This window comes from Leuciscus leuciscus (genome assembly GCF_965113295.1).
Source record: "Leuciscus leuciscus genome assembly, chromosome: 6".
Taxonomy (NCBI): Eukaryota; Metazoa; Chordata; class Actinopteri; order Cypriniformes; family Leuciscidae; genus Leuciscus; species Leuciscus leuciscus.
The window spans coordinates 8773736-8783965 of record NC_138730.1 but is presented as its reverse complement, the minus strand read 5'-3'; the positions used below and the strand labels follow the sequence as shown (position 1 = coordinate 8783965).

Below are 10230 nucleotides of genomic sequence, written 5' to 3'. Positions count from 1 at the left end.
TGAGGGTAGGGTTAGCTGCCTCTAAGGAGCCATTGGGGGCTTAAAACACCATCGAGCTTGATAAACTCCTGCTGTTTGATTGACAGCTCCAGCGATTGTAAAAGGAGCGCCCTTTGGTTGCTTTCTGTATATAATTTAATCACAGTTTAAATAATAGATTAATTTCATGCTACTAAGAGAAACAATGTAAAGGGGATCATTTAGTCACTGGCTTGATTTACTGACGCATAAACAGCAATAAATGGTTTTGAGACATTGTATGACTGTGCCTGGATGCCAGCCGAACTTAGCCCCGCCCACAACATTTTTATGTCGGGAAGTTCGGTCTGGACTTGATCCGTTGTTGGAGCTATTATGCCCGAACAAAAGCTGTTCGGACCAATCAAATTGTCAGGGCGGGCTTTATACGATGATGGACAGATGATCAACAGTAACGTAATCATCCACATCACCAACGAGCGCTTGGGTTGAATTCGTTTACAACAAAGATGACTACCGCTGGAGAATTGAGATTTCACACTTACAAATAAGTCATATAGAATAAATGCATATTTGGCGTGCTGTCCGAGGAGAGGCTCCGGGCTCGGTATTCGGCCCGAATATATAGAAATGCTTCCTCTCATGCTGATAGGGTAGACATGGTAATTGTTTGATGACAAGTTGATTGGATTGATTATTTGAACGTGCTCCTCCCGAACTTTGTTTATGAAACATCATGTGTCAGGCCCGGATTGGCTAATCGGGAGCACCGGGAGAATTCCCGGTGGGCCGGTCTGTTTTATTGGCCAGGAGGGCCGGTGTTGTCATGGCACTGGGTTGAATGCTTTCCCTATAGGCTCCAGTCAGAGCGCAGCCCCACAATTTTTTTATAATTATTTTCTCGCAGCCCCACAAAAAATAAATAAAGTCACTTTGTTAGAGATGTGCGAACAAAAAATAAGAGATACAAAAACATGGATAATAATAGCCTAGGCGCAAAGGCGGCGCTAAAAAGGCCAGAATAATAAAACATCTCTAGAAAAGCGGCCAAATAGCCTACGAGTCAGGGCCGTACCGACCATTGAGGTAATTTTTCCTGAGTGTAGCCTATAATGAACATTGTGAAATAATTGCCTAATATTAACTCTAATTTGGTGCTGCAATGATTCGCATATCGCGACGATAACCGACCTCATCATCTGAGCTGCTTCAGCACTCAAACACCGCTCATCAGAAATGGCAAAATGTTTGATATGACCGATCAAAGCAAGCAGGATTTATGTTCACAGAAGCGCGAGCCGCGGCCGTGCGCGAATCCCAACGCGACGCTTCACGAGATAAGGTGCACGTTGACGTTGCTAAACTAAACAGCTGTTTTGCGATAGAAATTTTAAACGACCGACCGACATAAATAATCACTTTGCAAAGACTGTATCAATCTAAGCTCAGCTTCAGGAAGGGGAGATTTACAGGTTAAGATAAAGAAACTGAGAGAAGAAGAAGGAGATGGAGATGAGAGAGGAGAGCAGGTAGAGCAATAGCCTATTGCATAATAATGAGAATAACTTTATTACAATGGATTCCTATTTAACACAGATGTTCTTTGCCAATGACTGTGGAAAAATAATATGCCCCCGAACCCCCTAGATCACTTTTGGGACCTCTGTATTTATAAAACCCTGTGTACTGATATTGCACAGAATAGAAAATTCTATTTTTGAAAAATACAATGAATTACAAGGCTGTACAGAACAGAGCACTATTGCAGACTTAGGCTCAATCCCAATTCACCCCTTGGCCCTTGACCCCTCCGTTTTGCGCGTTCCCGTGAAGGGGTAGGGTTGGCTCGATTCTCTTTTGGTTGGAGCGGTAGGGGTAGGGGGAAGGGCCAGATAGCCCTTGGAAGATTGGGCCTTATATACTGAGGGTTTAATTACATTAATTTAATAGTCAGTCGGGAACTAAAGTGGGCCGGTCTAAGGCATGAAACTCCAGGGCTGAAAATGAGTCCCACTCCAGCCCTGTCATGTGTAGATTCCGCCATCGCGTCTGTTATAGAAGATATCGACTGCACATTAATTTGAAAAGAGGAACAGAGAACCGCGATCAAGGCATTTGTCGATCGGAAAGATGAATGAAGAACATACGTCAGTCCGTTGCTCTGATTGGCTGTAGGTCTATCCAATTGAGTGCAGAGGCATTTTCTTTCCTGGTTCGGTTGAAACACGCCCCATAATCACAGCCCAATGGAGCAGTATCAGACTTAGCCTGGGAAAACCCAGACAAACTTCCGGCAAATTTAGATTTGCTCTGCAAGTAGTCTGGCAAAGAGCTCATTCAAGCCCATTTCTAATCCGTCCAAATCGAGGCACCAATCAGAAACGTTGGGGCGGGCTTTACACGATGATGACCGCTCTGATTGGTTTTAGGTCTATCCAATTGCGCCCAGAGGCATTTGAGCGACGTCCGTTGGTGAAGCGCAGCAACTTTTAAATGCATTATTATATTCAAATTGCAAACACATGAGGCCAGTCTCCATGAAAGACCCACTGGCAGATGAATGTGCTACTACATTTCTCTCCGAAACGGTAGGAAATTAAATTAGATTTAATAGAGGATTTTAACTGTGACAAGATGATTGACAGGACAGTTTAAGTGACAGGACGCACGCGACAGATCCGTCCGATAAAGATGACGAAGTAGTATGTCCCAAAGCTTGCCTACTTTTTTGCTACACATTCAAAAGTAAATACCTTTTCTTCACAAAAAGAGTACATACTTTTATGGCGTAGTGTAACTTAGGCGAATTGGGACGCAGCATATGGCTTTACACGATGACGATCGTTCTGGGCCGGGTTTCCCGATAACGATGTATCTTAGCTCTTAAGAGCGCTCTCTACGTGCAAGGTTACGAACGCTCGCAGCAATTCCACGAGCGTTTCCCAAAAATGCCCTTAACATGAACGCGCGAGAACGCGTTTTACGTGCTACTTAAGAGTCGCTGTCCATTCGCGAAGTGCTGAAATATAACCTTATATGGAATCGTATTCTGAACGTTTAGCCTTAATTATTAGATTTAACCTAATAATTGTCATCTGTGGATTAGCAATCAAGACAAGTCTAAAGTCTACATTCAGGTGGAGATAGCCTACTGACAAAATGTATGAACAAAAAAACAAACAAGAAAAGATACCTTTCAAAAAAGATTAAATTAATGTAGGCCTAATTTTAGAGGACATAGAGCGAAACAAAGATGTTATTTTTAACAGATTTAAAGGACACCATACAAATAAGGAAAAACAAAACATCTGGGTGGACAATGCAAACAACCCGGGGTGTTCAAAGATCAGGGAAGGTGGTCTGCAAGAAATGCCCAATACATGGCTGGCTTTCGTGCACGTCAGCAAGTCATTGACAGATTTTTTTTTTATTCATCCATATTTTGCCCAGTCTTTGAAGCATATTTCCCACATTACTTCATTCTTTTATGAATTTTTTTGTTCATTCATTTAATTTAGATGTGTATTTTTTTCTTCCCTTTTTTATTATTTAATTTATACATTCATTTAAACAAAAAAACAAGTACAATAAAGTGTACAATAAAAAAGTACAATCAAAACCTTATATTTGTACTCACTTTGCAGTGTAATCTGTTAAATCTAGATAAAAGTGTAATCTGCCGGTTGTCCTGCAGGTGACCTCATAAATCTGTCTTCTTACGATGCACTTGGGGATTTACGATTACTCCAGAGCACTCGTAGTTCTACGAAGATTTTCAAGTGCTACTTAAGTTACGATGCTTTTGGGAAACAGACCATAATATTAAGATCAGTCGTACGATCGTTTTTACGAACTTCTTAGGCTTACGATGCTTTTGGGAAACGCAGCCCTGATTGGTTTTAGGTCTATCCAATTGTGCCCAGAGGCATTTGAGCGACGTCCGTTGGTGACGCCCCTTTGGAAATGAGTTATTAATGAAGCTTTGCCAGACCATAACTCAGTTACTACTGAGAATGATCTGGTTTTAACCAGGCTATATCAGACTCACATTCTGACTAGAATCTGAGTATGACGACGTCAGGCTATGACTGTACATGAATCATATCAGAAATCACCGTTGTGATCATAGATTAGGCAACAGATTGGGTAACTTAAATTTTGTGGCATTACTGTCGGGTCCATATCTTACAGTTAAAGTCTGTTTGCAAAGCTTACGCCAAAATGCGACTGATTTAACAAAGATTCGACAGTGAAATGCACAGAATAATTAAAAACAAATAATACTGAGACATTCCCATAGTTAAAAATTAAAACCACTCTCTGGCTTTAGGATCCTTTAGAAGGTAATGTCAAGTGGTCCCGTGTCTTTCTTTTCTCCATCTCACAAACGTGTCAGTGGGCGGGGCCAAAGATGCGATGATGTAGAAGAGGAAGAGGAGACGCAAGATCCAGATGCAGCATAGTTTATTCAACAGACACAAACAAAGAACATCTAAACAGCGATCACCACAAAGTGCTCTTACAAACTCACACCAGAGGTCCACCACAGGTACAGCTTCTCCTCTCCCTTTCCCCGCAGCAGGGGTGGAAAGAAGACTGAAAACAACTGACTCAAGTAAAGTACAATTACTTTCCAAACAAAATGTAGTGTGAGTACAGTAAAAAGTACTTGTCCAAGTAAGAGTTAAAGAGCAGCTTATTTACGAGTACTCATGAGTACTGAGTAGTGAGTACTGAGCTGCGGATTCTACCCAGTTGTAATCAACACTGTACACTGAAATTTCACAAATGTTGAAAACACTGTACATACTGTAATACACATTCTCTTTTGCTGCTTGTCAGAAAGAATGTAGAATATCTTTGGCCTCCAATGTTTTAATTTTGACTGCCAACTTTTTAAAATACATCACTTATCAGTGATAAAATGTGTCTTCCAAAACAACAAGGAAAGACTATTACAGAGATGAAAAGATGAAAAAGTTGTATTCAGTACACTCATCACCATTTTAAATCATAATGTAATCATAAGACACACAACAGATGGGTAGAGAGAGAGAGAGAGAGAGAGAGAGAGAGAGAGAGAGAGAGAGAGAGAGAGAGAGAGAGAGAATTTGTCTCTGAACTGTGCCAGTTTTTAATGTTTTGTGATAAAGAAATGAGAATTACTATTATTTACTAATATTATCAAATAGTTAACCTCACCTAATGCACTGAAATAGGCAAACATGAGCTAACACTAATTATATTGGGTAACACTTTATTTTACAGTGTCCTTGTCACATATGTTACATGTACTTTCCATAGTAATACCAGTAAATTATGCATAATTACATGCAACTAACCCTCAACCAAATCCTAATCCCACCCTAACCCTATAGTGAGTACATGTAGTTGCTTATTATTACTCGGTATTTAAATATATAATTACACTGTAACAATGACACCTTAAAATAAAGTGTAACCTTATATTGTAATTCCATATAGTATACAATGCTACCATTGCATACATCCCAACAGCCCAATAATACCGTGATAACCAGGGGTTAACTGGGATTTCGGAGGCGGGGGAACTCTAAATTCCTTAAAGGCACAATATGTATTTTTTTTATTTAAAAATATAAAAAATCACTATATCTATGTTATATATTTTTTAAAGTTGTGTATTTACATTATCCCGACAGTTCCAATTAACTTCTAAATCCAGAGAAATTAATATTTTAATTCGAAGACACGGACCGTGTCTTTATTTCCGTTTTGTCGCCGTCAATGGCGTCATATCCGTGTTGTCTCTGGTTTCCGCTCGTGCTGCCATGGCAACCAGAGCTATGAACCAGAGCCCTCTGATAGTAACCAAACTGACGCGGACAACTGTGTAGTTCGCAATGTCTATTTGAACGCTGTTGTTGTTTCGTTCAAACATTATGGACCATGGCAAGCAGACTTTGGATAAAAAAGGAGAACTAAACCGAGAATCAATATCAGCGCGGTGTTTTCGAGATGTCGAGAGCTCCCATGGACACTATATAAACGAGAGCTCCACGTCCGAGACTTCGACAACTCCTACATGTACTTTATTAAACAGGTGAGCACATTTACATAAAACTAATCAAGGTTATATAGTTCAACAATGATAAAATGTTAGAATATGATCTGTATGTTATTCTAATGTTGATCTAGCTAGCTTACTGCTAGTCTCATACAGACAAACTAACGTTAACACATACATTTCAACACATTCAAATGCAGTTTAGTGTGATAGTGTAATGTTAGACCGAGTGAAACAGCGCTGCGTTACCTCTCAAGTTTAATTTGTCTAATAAACTGACCTGTGAGTAGTAATTCTGCGTGTAGTTCGGTAGAATGAAATGTCCATATTCCTTTTATATCCGCGGGACTCGCATCGCGTTTGGAGCTGATAGCTGTCTCTTAGCAATCCCGAACTGCTTCATATCACATGTATTCAGTCATCCATATACATTATTAGATCGGTCGGCTTGACGTTGACGACAAAATCCATAATTCATAGCAAATGTTGCGTCATCAATCTACGCCTTTGTTATTGTAAATAGGTTAGCGACCCCTAGTGGAGAAAAAATCCCATATTGTGCCTTTAAAAGTAATGCTAAGAATACATCATTATTGTTTACTTCATTTTTTTAAATAATAGTGTTGTCATTAGAACATCTTTTAAAATAAAATATTGGTATCTAAATATCTATTAATTGCACTTTATATCTAATACACTTTTTTTTATTTTAATTAATCTCTTTAACTGATATATTAAATGCAAAGCTAGTCTACATATTTACATAGAATATTTGTTATTATTTTATATTAAATGGCAAATACAGTGTTATTGATATCAGATGACAGCTGGGAAGTGTTGTAATCTTTCCTTTGATCATAACGGTTACATCCTTCAGCTGGAGTGCCCATGATCTCCACCAGAGGGCACTCGTCCAGACTCCCTTGCTCTCCCATTATGAACTACATTCCCCATGGTCCATAGCCTGGACTCATTACCTGTCGATCATTTGCTTGATGACTTTGCCTATTTAAGCTGTGTTCTCCCTTGCTTTCTTTGCGTAGTCTTGTGAATGTTACTGCAGCATTTCTGAGCACCTGTATTCCAGTTCCCTGCTCCAGTCTTCAATTTTCTCTGTCCATTTTCTTGGATTTTGCCATGATTGACATGTGTATTTGATCATTCACCTTTGTTTGACTATTCTTATGGACTGTCCTAAATAAAGGCTGTTCTTGGATCGCTCATCAAGTCTCAGAGCAGTTATTTGTATCACATACTAATATGTGAATGTTAAAATGTAAAGTGCCATGAGATGGTGGGACGAGGGGAGAAAATGTCAAAATGACCCGTATTGGAATTATTTGTTTTCTTCAAATAAATGGGTGTCTTATTAATTAAATAATTAAAATAATTGATACACAAATGTTTATTTGTCCACTTTTCTTGTATATGTGCATTACAATATATGAAATGTACTTTTTAAAGTACTTTTTCTTAAACTCTAAACTAAATTCGATCTATTGCAGAGTATATTCAAGTCTGAGCCTTTACTTCCCACATTTCTCACTGAACATGTAAAACTCTTCCTTTGTTTGGGCCTTGTCACATGCCAGTGTTTGTTTATATTAATCACGTCTTCCTTTGTTCTGTTTTCCCGCCACTCATTTGTTTCCATGACAACCTTTATCAGTTCATCTGTGTCACCTGTGTTTAGTTCATCATCTATGTCACCTGTGTTCTGTTAATCAGTGTTCATCTGTGTTTATATTTAGTTCCATTCAGTTCAGTCAGTCTTTGTCTGATCTACGGCGTATTTTGCGTACGCGCGCACTTGTACTTGTGTGTACCTTCTGCCTGTCTGTACCTGTTTGAATTATATTATTAGCAAAGGTTTGCATTGGAACTTTTATTTCTCCTTCGTCTTCTGCCTTCACCACACCGTGACCGGCCTAAGTTGTCCTTTTTCTGTAGCCTTTCTCTACTCATCTATGTTTTGACAGTGACATACATTTTGTGTTTTGCTAAATTTGCCGGTGATGATTCACGTTGTTTCTAGATTATTGTGCAGAGTGATAAGATGCATTTTAAAGGGGTGTGTATCATCTGGACCAATCAGACACACAATTATTCATTATTTAATGAATATTCCAACAGATGTCTCAACACTGTAACAAGCAAAGGTCCAAGAAGGCCCACATACTGTAGACTCTGAGAAGTCGGCTCTCCCACTAATCATTATCAGCTTTAACTCCCCATTGCTAACTCTAGTCCAGCAACAAGTGGACCTTAGAGACATTCCAGGTGGGGGAAGGCGGCCACACGTGAAAGCATAGGCCATAGAAAAGACTCCATAATGCCCCCATCCATTCATATAAAACCTTCTATGAATGAACATGCATATCCCCAGGACATTTTACTGTCTTGTATAGTGTCTTTTGTACTGTATACCGTTTTATGGTAGAACCACTAGATAATGTGATTGTAGTGAAGTGCCGCTGTTTGGGTTGCGTCTTCTCTGCGTGTGTCGTCTCCGCCCTAGAGGCCCGCAGGTAATCAGCGTCTCATTCCCACGAGTATATTAAGGTGGCTGTTTTGCCAACGGACATGGCGTCAATGTGCGACCGCCTCTTTAGCGTGTCATTCTGCTGTCGGTCTGGTGTTCTGACTGGAGGTGAGTGTGACGGCCGTTTGTGATTGTTGCTCAAATCTACCGGACTTTAAACGGTTAACAGTGTTACTCTTGTCAGGTGCTGGGCTGTGTGCGGATAAGCACACATTGTGCTGAGTGTTTGCAGCCATTGGCAATACGCGCCGTTTGCCAGATACCAACGCATGTTATATATTGCACTAAGCGTCGCTGGTGTATTGCTGCTTGGCTCCCTGGTAGGTCTCTTTCTAGCTTTTGTAGCCGTATTTATTTAAGTAATGTATAGTGATGGGGTTTATGCGTGTATTCCAGCTCACCTTTGTGAACTTTGTTCATCTGTTGCTGCCGGACGAATGACGCGATCTCCGCATGTTTGGTATGTGCGGTTAGTGTATAACAATGATGAGTTAATGCTATGTATTTTTTTAGCTTATATTCGGGCTTTTGCAGGTGAATTAATCTGCCTGTATAAGGACACTTGAAGACTGCTGCTCGGATTGGGACTTCGCTGCTGTTTTGTTCCTACTATTTGAACTTTTTGTTTCTATTATTTTGTTTCATCAACATGCTGGAAGTGCAGTTGCTCACATGTGAGCACGCTTCAGCATTGTTGATGTTTGTTTTTGTTTGCTTATTTGTTTGAGTTATTTTGCTTTATCATTGTGTGATTATTTAATTCATTGTTTTTCTGTTTGCTTGTTTTTGATTTCTTTATTCTTTTGGGTGCTGTCCTCATTTTTTTTGTTGTGTTGTGAATAATATCTTCTTTTTTTGGTCCTGTGAGTGATACTCACCCTGTTAAAGGAAAGAGGGGTTGTGAGTGGTAACCGGCCTGTGAAGTTTGGACAGGTTGGTGACACTGATCTATTCACAATTACTACAACCGATGAGTGCAGGTTTGAGAGGATCGTCTTTTTCTTTTTGTTATAATGGTTTTGTATATTGTGTTTTGTAAACTGGGTACCCATATGTAAGAATAATTATTTTCTTTTTTTGTAATTTGCATTTCTTGTGTTTCAGGCACTGTGAATCCGGAGCAGGAGGGCTAGTTGCTCTATTTGGTGGTGGGTCCTGATGATGCACAGTGTGTGTGGTCTACAACCCATAGTGATTGATCTTGGTTGACGTGAGTGTGCGTGTGTGTGCAGTGTAGTGCACGTGTGGGTGTTCCTTGACCATCGCTGACGTTGGTAAAGTCTGGCACTAGCTCGTCCTGCTTCTGGTAATCACGAGTCCTGGTAATCCTTGTATCCCTGGTAAATTGTTATTGTGTGGTAGTTATGATTGAGCCTAATTGTCTTGCACTTGAGTATTTTATCTTTGTCCAATTAAGAATATTTTTGTACTTTTTCATATCCACGTCTCAGAGTCTCTGTGTAAGGGAAAAATCGAATCTGTGTGTCCTTATTAGGATACTTCCCTGGCTTAGTGACCAGGGTGGCGTAGTCGACTCTTCCTCCTTTGTTCTTTCTTTCTTTCTTTCTCTCTTTTTTCTTACTTTGTCTCCCTGTCTTTTCCAAGTTCTTTCTGTCATCAATCCTACTGCTCTTCGCCACATAACCATGAATGTGTAGCGGTA

The 10230-nt window shown here is 39.8% G+C and overlaps 1 long non-coding RNA gene across 2 annotated transcripts; it reads left to right on the top strand.

Annotated features, from left to right (window-relative positions):
• Positions 1-8622: 8622 nt before the first annotated feature.
• On the top strand, positions 8623-10006 carry LOC309501885. Of its 2 annotated transcripts, XR_014207033.1 has the most exons (3): positions 8623-8675; positions 8752-8887; positions 8964-10006. It is a non-coding gene; the product is annotated as an uncharacterized lncRNA (long non-coding RNA). The 2 variants fall into 2 exon arrangements; XR_014207034.1 differs by lacking the exon at positions 8623-8675 and having other exon boundaries at positions 8693-8887.
• The last annotated feature ends 224 nt before the right edge of the window (positions 10007-10230 follow it).